Here is a 15,773-nt window from a genome sequence, read left to right on the forward strand (position 1 = left end):
AGAATGGGGGAAGAAATGTGATTTCAGTGACTTTGACTGTGGGATGGTTGTTGGATCCAGATGGGGTGGTTTCAGTATTTCAGAAACTGCTGATCTCCTGGGATTTTCACACACAACAGCCTCTGGAGTTCACAGAGACTGGTGTGAGAAACTGGAAGGATCCAGTGAGAGGCAGTTCTGTGGGTGAAAACCAAGAGAGGTCAGAGGAGGATGGCCAGAGCGTGTTTAAGCTGACAGGAAGGTGACAGTAACTCAGATAAGCATGCATTACAACAGTGGCGTGCAGAAGAGCATCTCTGAATACACATGTCAAACCAAAAAGCGGATGGGCTACAACAGCAGAAGACCGCAAACAGGGAGCACAAGGGACCGCAGGAAAAATCATTGCAGGATGTCAGATACAAAGCTTCAAAGTACATTTATTATCAAAGTATGTGTACGGAATACAACTCTGAGGTTCGTCCTCATGCAGGCAGCCATGAAATAAAGAATCCCCATGGAGCCTGTTCAAGAAAATATCAAACACCCAACATGTAGGGGTTCCCAAGCTGGGGTACACCATGGGTATGTACACTCATTGCCCACTGTATTAGGTACACCTGTTAATGCAAATATCTCATCAGCCAATCATGTGGCAGCAACTCAATGCATAAAAGCATGCAGATTTAGTTGTTGTTCCGACTAACCATCAGAATGGGGATAAAGTAACTTTGACCATGGAATGTTTGTTGGTGCCAGATGGGGTGGTTTGAGTATCTCAAAAACTGCTGATCTTCTGGGATTTTTGCACAAAATAGTCTCTAGACTTAGGGGTTCCTAATGGGTCTATAAAGCCCTCGGTTAATGGTAAGCTCCATGGCATGAAAAAGTTTGGGAACCCTTGTAATGTATGGATCTATTTCTTTTAGAGCAATGACCCCTCCCTTAGCACGACACATTGATCAGTTGTCTCCACATGCACTATTGTCTATGCATGTGCAATGTTCTCTCTCTCTCTCACTGCAATGCGAATACACCAGTTGAAGCCATTTCCTGTGTGTACGCTTTTACTTAATACTTATGTAGTTGTGCACAGACACAACAAATTGGTGACAAGTACAAACCTGAATGTCAGAGAATATCACGAACTGCACCGACAGTTACGGGACAAAACAACGAGAGTTAAGCCGCACGAGAAAGCTGATGGACCTGTGAGTAATAGTGAAAGATGCGCTGAATTAAAATAACGTGGCAATGGCTTCAGTCAGGAAAGTTGACAATTTTGATAGTGCTAATGAAGACCGAGAGTCGCTTAGTGATAGGGTGGAACTTTATTGTAACACAAACAATGTGGATGAGCAAAAGAAAGTCCCTACGCTTAGCTTAATGGGCCCAAGTGTGTACAGTCTCTTCTGCAACTTAGTAACCCCTGCAAAGCCAGCAAGCAAGATGTTCGATGTAACTGTTACAATTATACAAACTCACTTGAGCCCTGCACAGCTGGCAATAGCTGAAAGGTTTAGATTTTACAAAAGAAACCAGTCAAAAGACGAAAGCATTTCTGAATACATTGCAGAACTGCACAAACTTTCCCAGTACTGTGACTTTAGAGATGGACTTTCTGATGCATTAAGGGACAGGCTTGTATGTAGCATGCAAAGTCAAAGCACTCAAACGAAGCTAGTGGCAGAAAGGGACCTAACCTTTGAATGGGCATTGTCCATTGCAATATCGTTAGAGACTGCGGCAAAGGATGCAGCAGGACTACAGTAAAGGGGGTCAGAACATGAAATACATAAAATGTCCCTGAATTGTGCAAAAAGCCAAAAATGTTATCGATGTGGCAAATCCTCCCAAGGTAGCTCCAAGAATTGGACCACTGATGTAGACAGTGGATGTTGGAGATCAGACATGGAGATACCATGTGGACTAGATTCTGGATGTGCAACTGAACAACACACCTGAGTTGACTGCATTACAGTCACCAGACTTACCTCTGAGTGGTGATCATGTTGCTGGCAGAATGTGACACCGGCAACCAAGAAGGTTGTCTTTGACAAGATACCTATCAGACCTGATGTCACCTCACAGGTCCAGAGGCATGATCAGAATGTTATTGTTGACAAGACACCTGCCAAACCTGATACCACTCCACAGGTCCAGAGGTGCTATCCTGAAAGAAACAGAATGCCGCCCAAATGAGTGAAAGCATGTTTATTTGGAATGTGGGTTTATGAAAGGGAGATTCTGCTACGTATTGATCTGTTGTCTACACATGTGCATTGTTCTCTCTCGCTGCCATGTGAATACACCAGGTAAAGCCATCTCCCATGTGCGTGCTTTTATTTAATGTATATGTAGTTGGCACAGACACAACAGCCCTTGCTAGAGTTTACGGAGAATTGTGTGATAAATGAACAAACATCCAGCAGGTGGCAGTTTTGTGGGCAAAATTGCCTTATTAATGAAAGATGTCAGAGGAGAATGGCCAGACTGGTTAAATCTGACAGGAAGGCGGCAGTAACTCAAATAACCTTGCGTTACAACAGTGGTGTGCGGAAGAGTCTCTCTAACACAGAACTCATTGAACTTCAACAGCAAAAGACCACAAACATACACTCAGTGGCCACTTTATTAGGTACAGGAGGAATGTAATAAAGTGGCCACTTAGTGCATAATAAAATGCATGATAGAAGATGTGCTTGAACGGATATGGCAGGCCAAAGGACCTGTTCCTCTACTGTTGTAAGGCCACTTGCTTTCTCTGTCTGAATCAGAACTGGCCATCTCGGCTGTTAGTCAAACATCTGTGATATAATTGCTCAAGTTTTTCTCTGCATTGGTACAAGCTGACCTATTGAGCACATTCCACTTCTCTGCTGTTTGCAACTCAGGCATGGTAGTGCCATCTCCCTCTGAGATCCCCATGGAACCCATTGACCTTCTCACAGTGTCTTACATTGTACTATCCATCCCTCTTGCTATCTTCTCTGCAACTTAAATTTATTTTTCCATTTCTCATCCTGGCTTCCCTCTTACCCCTTCTCTTCTCCGCACCTGCCTGTCACCTTCACCTGGTGTCCCACCTCTTTCATTTTCTCCCCTGGTCCACTCTCCTCTCCTATCAGATTCCTTCTTCCTCAGCCCTTTGCCTCCTCCAGCTATCACCTCCCAGCTTCTCACTTCATGTTCCTCCTCCCCCTCCCCCTCCCACCCACCTTCTCCCTCATTATGTGCTCTGTCGTACGACGTGGGCAATCATGGTCTTTCCATAATCATGATAATTCTTAGGAAATTTTTTTATGGAAGTGGTTTATCACTGCCTTCTCCTGGGCAATGTCTTTACAAGACGGGTGACCCCAGCCATTATCAATACTCTGCAGAGATTGTCTGCCTGGTGTTAGTGGTCGCATAACCAGGACCTGTAAATGCACCAGCTGCTCATACAACCATCCACCACCTGCTCCCATGGCTTCACATGACCCTGATCGCTGGGGAGGGAGGGCTAATCTGGTGTGACACCTCGCCCAGGGGTGACCTGCAGGCTAGCGGAGGGAAGGAGCGCCTTACACCTCCTTTGGTAGGGACATATTTGCACCCTGCCACCATGATGGAACACTACAGCACAGAAACAAGCCCATTCGGCCCATCCAGTCTGTACCGAACTATTAATCTGCCTAGTCCCATCGATCTGCACCAGATGCATAGTCCTCCTTAACCCTCCCATCCATGTACCTACCTAAATTTCCTCGAAATATTGCAATCGAACCCGCATCCTCCACTTCTGCTGACAGCTCATTCCACACTCTCACCACCCTCTGAGTGAAGTTTCCCTCATCTTCCACTGAAACGTAACCCAAGACTTGTCTGATATTGACTGCCACATCAGATCGTCAGATCTTGCCTTACCGGAGGTATTTCCTTCGTTCTCCCCCCAGCTTTGCTGCTATCTAAATGACCTTATTTAAATGAAAGTATAACATTGGATCTGAAACATTGGCTGCTTTTCTCTCTCTCTCTCTCTCTCCCCACAGATGCTGCCTGACCTGATGAGTGTTTGACAGTTTGTTTTAGTTAGAGATGTGCCTCTGTAGCAGGCCATTTGGCCCCAGTGAGTCCACTCAGCCTCATCACAGCCCTGTGACAACTTGACCTGCAGACATGCAGAGGGAAGGAGTACCCCTACACCTCCTTGGTAGAGACATATCTTCACCCCACCACCCAACTTCTGTTTGTAAAACTCAAAGTCACCTATTTCAATACCTTGTAATGGAGCCAGTGGCTACGCAAGTGCAGGTGGCTGTTGAAATAAGAGCCCTTTTGTCTCCGAGACAGTATCACACGATCCATTGCATTAATTATTAATGCCCACATGGGATTAATAATAAAACAAGGTCATATCATATTTCCAACATTGTCCTTATTTCAATGTGCAAACAAACTGCTTAATCCATTGATAATTTTCTTTGACAATAATATTTTCAATCAAAACATCTTGTACCCGCATTTTGTACTTACAGTGTGAACTTTTACCCACTTTCCTCATAAAGACGTGCTTTCTAGTTTCAAATATCAAAACAACTTGTGAATGCATGATTGGAAAAATGGTGTGAAGGAATGGCAGATGGAATCTCTCTCTGTCTCTCTCTCTCTCTCTCTCGAACTCTCTCTCGAACTCTCTCTCTCGAACTCTCTCTCTTGAACTCAGCAGGTCGGGCAGCATCCAGGAGAGGAATAAACAGTTGATGTTTTGGGCTGAGATGCTTCAATGCATTCAAGTGGATGGTGTTGCACATTTTAAAGACAAACCAACATGGAACTTAGACTAAGGGAGTGCAGTGGAACAGAGGGATCTGGCAACACACTTCCACAATTTCATTACAGTAGGTAGGTAAGTTATGTAAAGAGAGCTTTTGGCACATTGTCCTTAATAAATCAGAGAATTGAGTACAGGAGTTAGGATGGTATTTTGAAGTTCTATATGTCAAAGTTGGAGCATTGTGTGCATTTCCGGTCACTTACCTACAGGAAAGATACTATTGAGATTAAAAGAGTGCAGAGAAAGTTTATGAGGATGTTGCCAGGATTTGAGTTACATGGAGAAGTTGAATAGGTTGGGATTTTATTCCCTGGATTTTAGGAGAATGAGGGCAGATTTATGATTTTGAAGACACATAGTCCTCTTTTATTGTCATTTAGTAATGCATGCATTAAGAAATGATACATTATTTCCTCCGGTGTGATATCACAAAACACAGGACAAACCAAGACTGAAAAAACTGACAAAACCACATAATTATAACATATAGTTACAAACAGTGTAACAATACCATAACTTGATGAAGAAGTCCATCAGCACAGTAAAGGTCAAAGTTTCTCAAATGTCCCACATCTCACGCAGACGGGAGAGGGAAGAAAAACTCTCCCTGCCATGCCCGACCACGGTCCGACTCTGAGTCATCCGAAAACTTCGAGCCTCTGATCAGCTCTCCGACACAGAGTACTGAGCGCCATCTCTGTCCGAACAATTCGACCAGTAAGGCCGGGGACTTTGAGGACTACCCTCCAAAAGATTCCCGACCACACAGTAATGACAGCAGCGAACGGGCGTTTCAGAAATTTCTCCAGATGTTCCTCTGTGCTTTCACGCCCATTCTCCATTAAATCAGAATTGTCCACCTTTTTTAGATTTGATAGTTATACAAAATTACGAAGGTTATAGACAGGTTAAATGCAGGCAGGCTTTTTCTATGGAGGCTGTGTGAGAGTTGAACTAGAGGTTATGGGTTAAGGGTGAAAGCTTCTTCATTCGGAGGGTGATGTGAGTGTGGAATAAGCTGCCAGCAGAAGTGGTGGATGTGGGTTCGATTTCAACATTTAAGAGCAATTTGGATAGGCACGTAGCTGGGAAGTGCATGGAGGTTTATGGTCTATGTGCAGGTCAATGGGACTGGGCAGAATAACTGTTCGGCACAGAGTAGATGGGCTGAAGGGCCTTTTCTGTGCTGTAGCACTCTATGAAGCTTCCACTTTCTTTTACGGAACTGAGACTACCATAGAAGGAGACACCTCACCCATCCTGCCTTTATTGGCATGTCTACAGACTTTTCCAATGCATCCCAACCCCGTCCACCCCCTCCCATTCTTCCCCACAACCCTGCATGTGCTCCCTTTTCAATGAGTTATCTAAATCTCCTTTGAGAGCTTCCACTGAATCTCATTTCTCCTGCCCCTTTAAGACCATAAGACATAGGAGCAGAATTAGGCCCTCTGCATTCCCCTGCATTCTTTCCATATCTAACGAAGAATCACTTTAAATACACCCAATTTCTTGGCTTCCACAGCCATCTGTGGTGATGAATTCCACACCTTGACCAGCCTCTAGCTAAAAGAATTCCTAATCATCACTGTTCTAATGGGATGTCTCTATTCTGAGGGTGCAGGGATTCCAAAACTGGGGTCCACAAACCCCTCGATAATGGTAGGGGTCCATGCCATAAAAGAGGTTGGGAACCCCTGCATGATAGAGAACATCCTCTTCATGCCCACTGTATCCATGCCTTTCAATATATAGAGTCACAGAAAAGTACAGCACAGAAACAGGCCCTTTGGCCCATCTAGTCCGTATCAACCCATTTAAACTGCCTACTCCCATCGACCTGGACCGAGACCGTACCCCTCCATACCTGTTCAATTCGTTTCAATGATATTACCCCCCACTATTCGACTGCAGGCAGCTCATACTCCATAATGGCAAAAACCTCCCTTCTGGTTCTTTTGCCAATTAATGTCAGTTTTTGTGCTTATTCATTCAAAAATAATGGATGAAGGAGTATGATATTTGTTCAGTGATTGTACTGATAACCTGAGCTGAAAAGGAGTTGTTTGTTATGCTGCCTCGCTGGGGACGTAGATATCCTTATTGTTCTCATTGGCAACTCTCATTACACAACACACCCTGCCTAGCAGGAGTACAATACTCTATTGTACCGAGCCTTTCCCGTGGAAGGCATCATTAGCTCGGGAGGGTTCCTGCGCGGTTCTGAGCGTGATGAGTTTGCATGCACTGCTCTCTGATGTGACGTGGTGCTCTCTCACTTCTCAGCCCCTTCTCCCCCTCACACCTACACTCCCCCCTCACCTGGATTCACCTGTCATCTTCGTACTCCTCCCCTCTACAGCCTTCTTATTCTGGCTTTTCCCTGCTTCCTTTCCTTTCATAGTTTAAGGATAAAGGGGAAGCCTTTTTAGGACCGAGACGAGGAAAAACTTCTTCACACAGAGAGTGGTGAATCTGTGGAATTCTCTGCCACAGGAAACAGTTGAGACCAGTTCATTGGCTATATTTAAGAGGGAGTTAGATGTGGCCCTTGTGGCTAAAGGGATCACGAGGTATGGAGAGAAGGCGGGTACAGGGTTCTGAGTTGGATGATCAGCCATGATCGTACTGAATGGTGGTGCAGGCTCGAAGGGCTGAATGGCCTACTCCTGCACCTATTTTCTATGTTTCTATGTTTCTAGTCCTGATGAAGCATCTCAGCCTGAAATGTCAACTGTATATTCCTTTCTAGAGATGCTGCTCGACCCGCAGAGTTCCTCCAGCATTTTGTGTGTGTTGCTCTGACGATATCGACCGGCCCAATGATCCCACCCTCTGTAGGTGTACAATGTTTTCAGCACAGAACTCAGCATTGCATGCTATTCTTCCCTAGTCATCCATCTCCACGTGCCCTAGCTCTTCCTTCTTAGCGTATTTATCAATCTTTCCCTGAAAGACTACTTATCCATGATAAGAAGGTGATTTATAGACAGATGCCAGAAATCCAGAGCAACAAACACAAAGTGCTGGAGGAACTCGGCAGGTCAGGCAGCGTCTATGGAGGAGAATAAACAGTCAACGTTTCAGACCAAGACCCTTCCTCAGGACTGGAAAGGAAGGTGGAAGCAGCCCAGTTAGGAAGGTGGGGAAAGAGGACAAGATGGCAAGTGATAGGTGAAACTGGGTGATGGGGAAGAGAGGATGAAGGGAGAAGATGATAGGTGAAAATTGTAAAAGGCAGAAGGAGAAAGAATCTGATAGGAGAAGAGAGGATTGGGGAAAGAGAAGGAAGAGAGACACCAGAGGAAAGTGATGGGCCAGTGAGGAGAGAAGGTTTGAAAGGGGAGCCAGAATGGGGAATGGAAAAAAGAGAAATGGGAGGGGTGAGAAATTACCAGAAAGTAGAGAAATTGATGCTCATGCTGTCAGGATGGAGGCTAAAAGCTACTTAGTTTGGGCTTCCAGCTCCAAGTCCAGCTAAGTAATAACCTAACTCAAAGAGAAGGTATAGTTTGTTGAGCTGTTAGGATGTGGATGTCATTTGTCAAGGAAATCGTCTTTGCCTGTTCTTGGGGTGTTCTGGCTGATAACTTCTCTTACAAGTGGATTGTTTCTCTGGAGCGTCAGAAGCTGAGGGGAGATCTGACAGAGGTTTGTGTGATTGTGAGAGACGTAGAGTAGAGAGCCAGTGTTAAAATGTCTAATACAAGAGGACAGGCATATAAAGCGAGGGAGGATCTTCAAAGAAGGTGTGTGGGGCAAGTCTTTAACACAGAGTATGGTGGGAGCATGGAATGTGCTGCCTGGAGTGGTGGTAAGACAAGTATGGTAGAGACAATCTTAAACAGGCACATGAACGTGCAGGGAATGTAGGGATATGGACACTGGTTTCCATTGAACCTGTTTACAGTTACTATTCTATAGATTTGCTAGGTATGCCCACAGGCAGAAGAATTTCAGGATTTTATGTGGTGACATGTATGTACTCTGATAATAAATTTTACTTTGACTTCATTGTGTAGGCAGAAGGGATTAAAGATTAGCTTTATTTGTCACATGTACATTGAAACATCGAAACATTGAACTGTGTCGTTTGTGTCAATGACCAACACAGCCTGAGGCTGCGCTGCAGGCAGCCCGCAAGTCCAACACCAATTTAGCATGTCCGCAATCATTCACCCTAACCCGTATGTCTTTGGAAGGTGGGAGGAAGCCAGAGCACCTGGAGGAAACCCACACGGGTCATGGGGAGAACATACAAACTCCTTATAGACGGGGCTGGGAGTTGAAACCCAATCTGTAAAGCATTCTGCTAACCATTGTGCTACCATGCCGCCCCATTAGTTAGAATATATTAGTTTAGTTGGCATTTGGTTACTAATTTCATTAGCCTGTGGGCCAAAAGGCATGATCCTGTGCGGTACTGATCTATCCTCTCTGTTTAGTTCCGCGTTAAATGGTTGTCTCTCTGAGTCAGGCCAGTCACATTTAGTATTTGGATGGGGTTTATATTTGGAATACATGGTAAAGAGGCTAATTTATTTGTAATCATAAACAGAAGAGATTCTGCAGATGCTGGAAATCTTGAGCAACACACACAAAACACCGGAAGAACTCAGCAAGTCAGGCAGCATCTTTGGAGGAGAATAAACAGTTACATTTCAGACCAAGCTCTTGGGTCAACTGTTTATTGAGACACGTTATCACAAAATAAAGTCTTTAGAACTGGACAGAAAATGGTTAAATGAACTGTGAAATGACAAGCTGTGGGATGTACGCAGAAAATGGAATAATTTCTTCAGGAAACACTGCTGACAAAAGTGCAGCAAATCTTAGACACAGGGGATTCTGCAGATGCTAGAAATCTTGAGTAACACACACAAACTGCTGAAGGAACTCAGCAAGTCAGGCAGCAGCTATGAAGGGGAATAAACAGACGACGTTAGGGTCCTGGCCTGAATTGTCAACTGTTTATTCCTCGCCATAGATGTTACCTGACCTGCTGAGTTCCTTCAGCACTTAGGGCGTGTTGCTTATGCAAGAGCAGGCTGTAACCTAGACAAAGAAAAACAGTCTGATGTAAACAGGAGACAAGGTATTGTTATCCCCCTTGAGAAACAGCCATTGGAAGCCTACTGAAGATTATTCATCATTTGGAATGTACCATCTATGCATTTTAAACTCATGGTGACTGGTGCATCTACAGCTGCCCTGATAAACAGCTCTGTTGCTTACTAAACTGTTGTAAGGAGTCTAGGAAATGTGTTATGAAGAGGCAAGGGCTCTTCTCACGTGCCTATTACTTCCCCCCAGGGTCCCCTCATCCTTCCCTTTCTCCTACGGTCCACTCTCCTCTCCTATCAGATTCCTTTCTGTCTGGCCCTCAATCACCTGGCTTCACCTGTCACCTTCCAGCTAGCCTCCTTCCTCTCCCTCCACCTCTTTATTCTGGCTGCTTCCCCCTTCCTTCTCAGTCCTGAAGAAGGGTCTTGGCCCAAAACATTGCCCGTTCACTCGTTTCCATAGATGCTGCCTGAGCAGCTGAGTTCCTCCTGCTCTGTGTGTGTGTTGCTGAGGGCTCCATATGCATGGGCCTTCCTGTGATTGGATAACGGCCCCAGGAGATCAGCCAATTATAGTCTTGGTGAGACTGGCAGTAGCCGATGTGTGAATGATTTAGCAGGTCAAACATGCATCCAGTTGATAAGTACATAATTTGTTAAACACCTAGCCAGGGAACGTTAGTCTCCATATTCTGATGAATGTGGTCCAAGTATTAACAGATTTGCTGACAGCTTAACTCTTCTCAAAGATCCAACAGATAACTGAGAACAAAATAAAGGATCACAGTGCATACAAACACAGGAATGTACAAGGGTAAGAGATTTTTCTTTCTATAGATACATGAGTGAAGCAATATTGTTACCTGCCCTTAAAGAGTTTTCCAGGTATGTTGCCCATCAGGAACAAAGGTGATGAACCGAGAGCTTGGATACATACATGGAATTATGATGTAGTGGCCATTACAGAGACTTGGCTGGCACCAGGGCAGGAATGGATTCTCAATATTCCTGGATTTCAGTGCTTTAAAAGGGATGGGGGGGGGAGGGAGGGGAGGAGGTGTGACATTACTGGTAAGGGATACTATTACAGCTACAGAAAGGGTGGGTGATGTAGCAGGATCCTCTTTTGAGTCAATATGGGTGGAAGTCAGGAACAGGAAGGGAGCAGTTACTCTATTGGGAGTATTCTATAGGCCCCCTGGTAGTGGCAGAGATACCGAGGAGCAGATTGGGAGGCAGATTTTGGAAAGGTGCAAAAATAACAGGGTTGTTATCATGGGTGACTTTAACTTCCCTAATATTGATTGGCACCTGATTAGTTCCAAGGGTTTAGACGGGGCAGAGTTTGTTAAGTGTGTCCAGGATGGATTCCTGTCACAGTATGTTGACAGGCCAACTAGGGGGAATGCCATACTAGATCTAGTATTAGGTAACGAACCGGGTCAGGTCAGAAATCTCTCAGTGGGTAAGCATCTGGGGGACAGTGACCACCGCTCCCTGGCCTTTATAATTATCATGGAAAAGGATAGAATCAGAGAGGACAGGAAAATTTTTAATTGAGGAAGGGCAAATTATGAGGCTATAAGGCTAGACCTTGCGGATGTGAATTGGGATGATGTTTTTGCAGGGAAATGTACTATGGACATGTGGTTGATGTTTAGAGATCTCTTGCAGGATGTTAGGGATAAATTTGTCCCGGTGAGGAAGATAAAGAATGGTAGGGTGAAGGAACCATGGGTGACAATTGAGGTGGAAAATCTAGTCAGGTGGAAGAGGCAGCATACGTGAGGTTTAGGAAGCATGGATCAGATGGGTCTATTGAGGAATATAGGGTAGCAGAAAAGGAGCTTAAGAAGGGGCTGAGAAGAGCAAGAAGGGGGCATGAGAAGGCCTTGGTGAGTAGGGTAAAGGAAAACCCCAAGGCATTCTTCAATTATGTGAAGAGCAAAAGGATGACAGGAGTGAAGGTAGGACCGATTAGAGATAAAGGTGGGAAGATGTGCCTGGAGGCTGTGGAAGTGAGCGAGGTCCTCAATGAATACTTCTCTTCAGTATTCACCAATGAGAGGGAATTTGATGATGGTGAGGACAATATGAGTGAGGTTGATGCTCTGGAGCATGTTGATATTAAGGGAGAAGAGGTGTTGGAGTTGTTAAAATACATTAGGATGGATAAGTCTCCAGGGCCAAATGGAATATTCCCCAGGCTGCTCCATGAGGCGAGGGAAGAGATCGCTGAGCCTCTGGCTAGGATCTTTATGTCCTCATTGTCCACGGGAATGGTACCGGAGGATTGCAAGGAGGCGAATGTTGTTCCCTTTTTCAAAAAAGATAGGAGAGATAGTCCGGGTAATTATAGACCAGGGAGTCTTACGTCTGTGGTGGGAAAGCTGTTGGAAAAGATTCTTAGAGATTGGATCTGTGGACATTTAGAGAATCATGGTCTGATCAGGGACAGTCAGCATGGCTTTGTGAAGGGCAGATCATATTTAACAAGCCTATTAGAGTTCTTTGAGGAGGTGATCAGGCATATAGGTGAGGGTAGTGCAGTGGATGTGATCTATATGGATTTTAATAAGGCATTTGACAAGGTTCCACACGGTAGGCTTATTCAGAAAGTCAGACGGCATGGGATCCAGGGAAGTTTGGCCAGGTGGATTCAGAATTGGCTTGCCTGCAGAAGGCAGAGGGTGGTGGTGGAGGGAGTACATTCAGATTGGAGGACTGTGACTAGTGGTGTCCTACAAGGATCTGTTCTGGGACCTCTACTTTTCGTGATTTTTATTAACGACCTGGATGTCGGGGTAGAAGGGTGGGTTGGTAAGTTTGCAGATGACACAAAGGTTGGTTAGTTTTGTAGATACTGTAGAGGATTGTCAAAGATTGCAGAGAGACATTGATAGGTTGCGGAAGTGGGCTGAGAAGTGGCAGATAGAGTTCAATCCGGAGAAGTGTGAGGTGGTACACTTTGGAAGGACAAACTCCAAAGCAGAGTACAAAGTAAATGGCAGGATACTTGGTAGTGTGGAGGAGCAGAGGGATCTGGGGGTACATGTCCACAGATCCCTGAAAGTTGCCTCACAGGTGGATAGGGTAGTTAAGAAAGCTTATGGGGTGTTCGCTTTCATAAGTCGAGGGATAGAGTTTAAGAGTCGCGATGTAATGATGCAGCTCTATAAAACTCTGGTTAGGCCACACTTGGAGTACTGTGTCCAGTTCTGGTCGCCTCACTATAGGAAGGATGTGGAAGCATTGGAAGGGGTACAGAGGAGATTTACCAGGATGCTGCCTGTTTTAGAGAGTATGCATTATGATCAGAGATTAAGGGAGCTAGGGCTTTACTCTTTGGAGAGAAGGAGGATGAGAGGAGACATGATAGAGGTATACAAGATGTTAAGAGGAATAGATGGAGTGGATAGCAAGCCTCTTCCCCGGGGCACCACTGCTCAATACAAGAGGACATGGCTTTAAGGTAAGGGGTGGGAAGTTCAAGGGGGATATTAGAGGAAGGTTTTTTACTCAGAGAGTGGTTGGTGCGTGGAATGCACTGCCTGAGTCAGTGGTGGAGGCAGATACACTAATGAAATTTAAGAGACTACTGGACAGGTATATGGAGGAACTTAAGGTGGGGGGTTATATGGGAGGCAGGGTTTGAGGGTCGGCACAACAATGTGGGCCAAAGGGCCTGTACTGTGCTGTACTACTCTATGTTCTATGTTCTATCCAAGGACTTAACCATTCTCCTCCTCTGGAACTATCTGGATGTTAGAGTCATAGAGCAACATAGCAAGGATACAACCTTTCAACCCATCGAGTCCATGCTGATGACATTGTCCACACAGCTAGTTCTGATTTCTGCTTTCAGCCCATATCCCCTAAGCCCCACCCCTCCATGTACCCGTCCAAGTGCTTCTCAAACGATACCGCTAAACCTCTATTCGTCCTCTGATGGCTCCTCCCATTTACCCTCCACATTCTGTGTGAAAAAGTTGCCCCACAGTCCAAGCCATGCCATACCCAGGCCCTCTAGTCCTACCAACGCCTTTGTAAATTTTTACAGTTCAACTGCATCTTTCCTTCAACAGGATGACCAAAGCTGTACACGGTCCTCCAAATGTGCCCTCGCCAGTGACTTATACAACTGTATCATAATGTCTCAACTCCTATACACAATGGCCTGACAAGGAGATCTTCCTGACCTGTGTAGATTTTCTTCTTTAGAAGTTCAAGTGTTCAAAGTTCAAACTAAATTTATTATCCAAGTACTCACATGTCACCATATGCAACCCTGAGATTCATTTCCTTGCGGGCATACCCAATGAATCCAATAACTATAATGGAATCAATGAAAGACAGCACCAACAGGACAGACAAACAAGCAATGTGCAAAAGACAACAAGCTTGGAAATACAATAGAAAAAAAGAAAAAAAAGAAAAAAAATGTTGGACAGAAACTTTGGAATCCATTTGGATTACAAAATTGTATCCTGTTCGCCTCTTGCCTATTATTTCAGTTACTTTGTCTGTTCGCTGGCATGTAATGACTACTATGAGGGGGCGTAACTTCAAGGTGACAGGAGGAAAGTATAGAGGAGATGGCAGAAGTAGGTTTTTTTACATACAGAGTGGTGGGTGTATGCAATGCACTGTCAGGGATGGTGGCAAATAAACTAGGGACATTTAAGAAATTCTTAGAAAGCCACATGGACATGAGAAAAATAATGGTGGGCTATGTATGAGGGAAGTGTTAGATTGCTGTTGGAGTAGGTTGGAGTATCAGCACAACGTTGTGGGCCCAGGGGCCTGTCCCATGCAATACTATTCTATGTTCTCTGTTCCTTGTAAAAACCCCATGATCATTAAACAAGATTCACTGTGACTTCACAGGATTTAATCTTTTTTTAAAATCAGGGTGTGGCATAAATCATTTAATATTCCCAGGATCACAGGTCCTTAGAATATTAGGATATTTTGCATACTTTTTACTGTTGGACTCCGGCCATATTCCACTGAGATACAACACTGGGCGGCACGGGAGGTCGTTCCTGCCTGTGGCCATTGAACTTGCAGCTCCTCCCGTGGAGGGTCAGACACCCTGAGCCAATAGGCTGGTCCTGGACTTATTTTCCATTTGGCATAGTTTGCATTTTGTTGTTTGATTGTTTGTGGTTTTTGTATTGCTATATTTATGCTCTATTCTTGGTTGGTGCAGCTATAACGAAACCCAATTTCCCTCGGGATCAATAAAGTATATCTGTCTATCTATCTAATTTATAATATCCTAATTGTGAGGACTCCGTTGGTCAGGGTTGACGATGGATGTTGCGTCCTAGCTGTGTAGATGTGCAAGCCTGGCAGTACGATGTAGAGAGCAAGCTTTTGCCCAGGTAGCTGGCTCCTCTTCTCAATGCATCTGATGAACCCACAGGAACGGCAGAGACCGATACAGTTTGGTACCAAACTGCCAGTCAGCATTGAACTCAACATAGGATTGCCTTCGGAATTCCAGCTCTGGACTTTTCCCCTCGAGGTTTACCCTGTAGCCTTCCCCAGGAGTGGGTACAGCTGCAAGGCAGCGGAGGCTTGTGATCAGTTTCCCTTCTCCTAAACGAGCTACCAACCACGGCTGATGAGCCCCATCTGCCCGAAGCAACTGATCTTAAAGCACCTTCGCCCCTTCTCCTGTCAGTAGAAACAGTTCTGCTGGTCTTAGTAGCTAAGCCACACGTGAAGGCCAGGAGCTGGATTTGGTTGTCAGTGGCTATTTGAGACGCACGCCACTGGGAGCTTTTAATAGGTAGTGGGAGCTTATCCTCACAACCACCCCTGGTGTAAGCAACCTTAAGGATATTATAAAATTCTGCAATATTATAGGATCAAATAGATCCTATTATATTACCAGATCACTGGCT

The 15,773-nt window shown here is 44.9% G+C and overlaps 1 long non-coding RNA gene across 1 annotated transcript in view; it reads left to right on the forward strand.

Annotated features, from left to right (window-relative positions):
• Nucleotides 1-15,773, forward strand: part of LOC134357124 (uncharacterized) — a 135,693-nt gene that overhangs the window by 18,307 nt on the left and 101,613 nt on the right. The gene's annotated exons all lie outside the window — the stretch shown is intronic.

This window comes from Mobula hypostoma, chromosome 15 (genome assembly GCF_963921235.1).
Source record: "Mobula hypostoma chromosome 15, sMobHyp1.1, whole genome shotgun sequence".
Classification (NCBI taxonomy): domain Eukaryota; kingdom Metazoa; phylum Chordata; class Chondrichthyes; order Myliobatiformes; family Myliobatidae; genus Mobula; species Mobula hypostoma.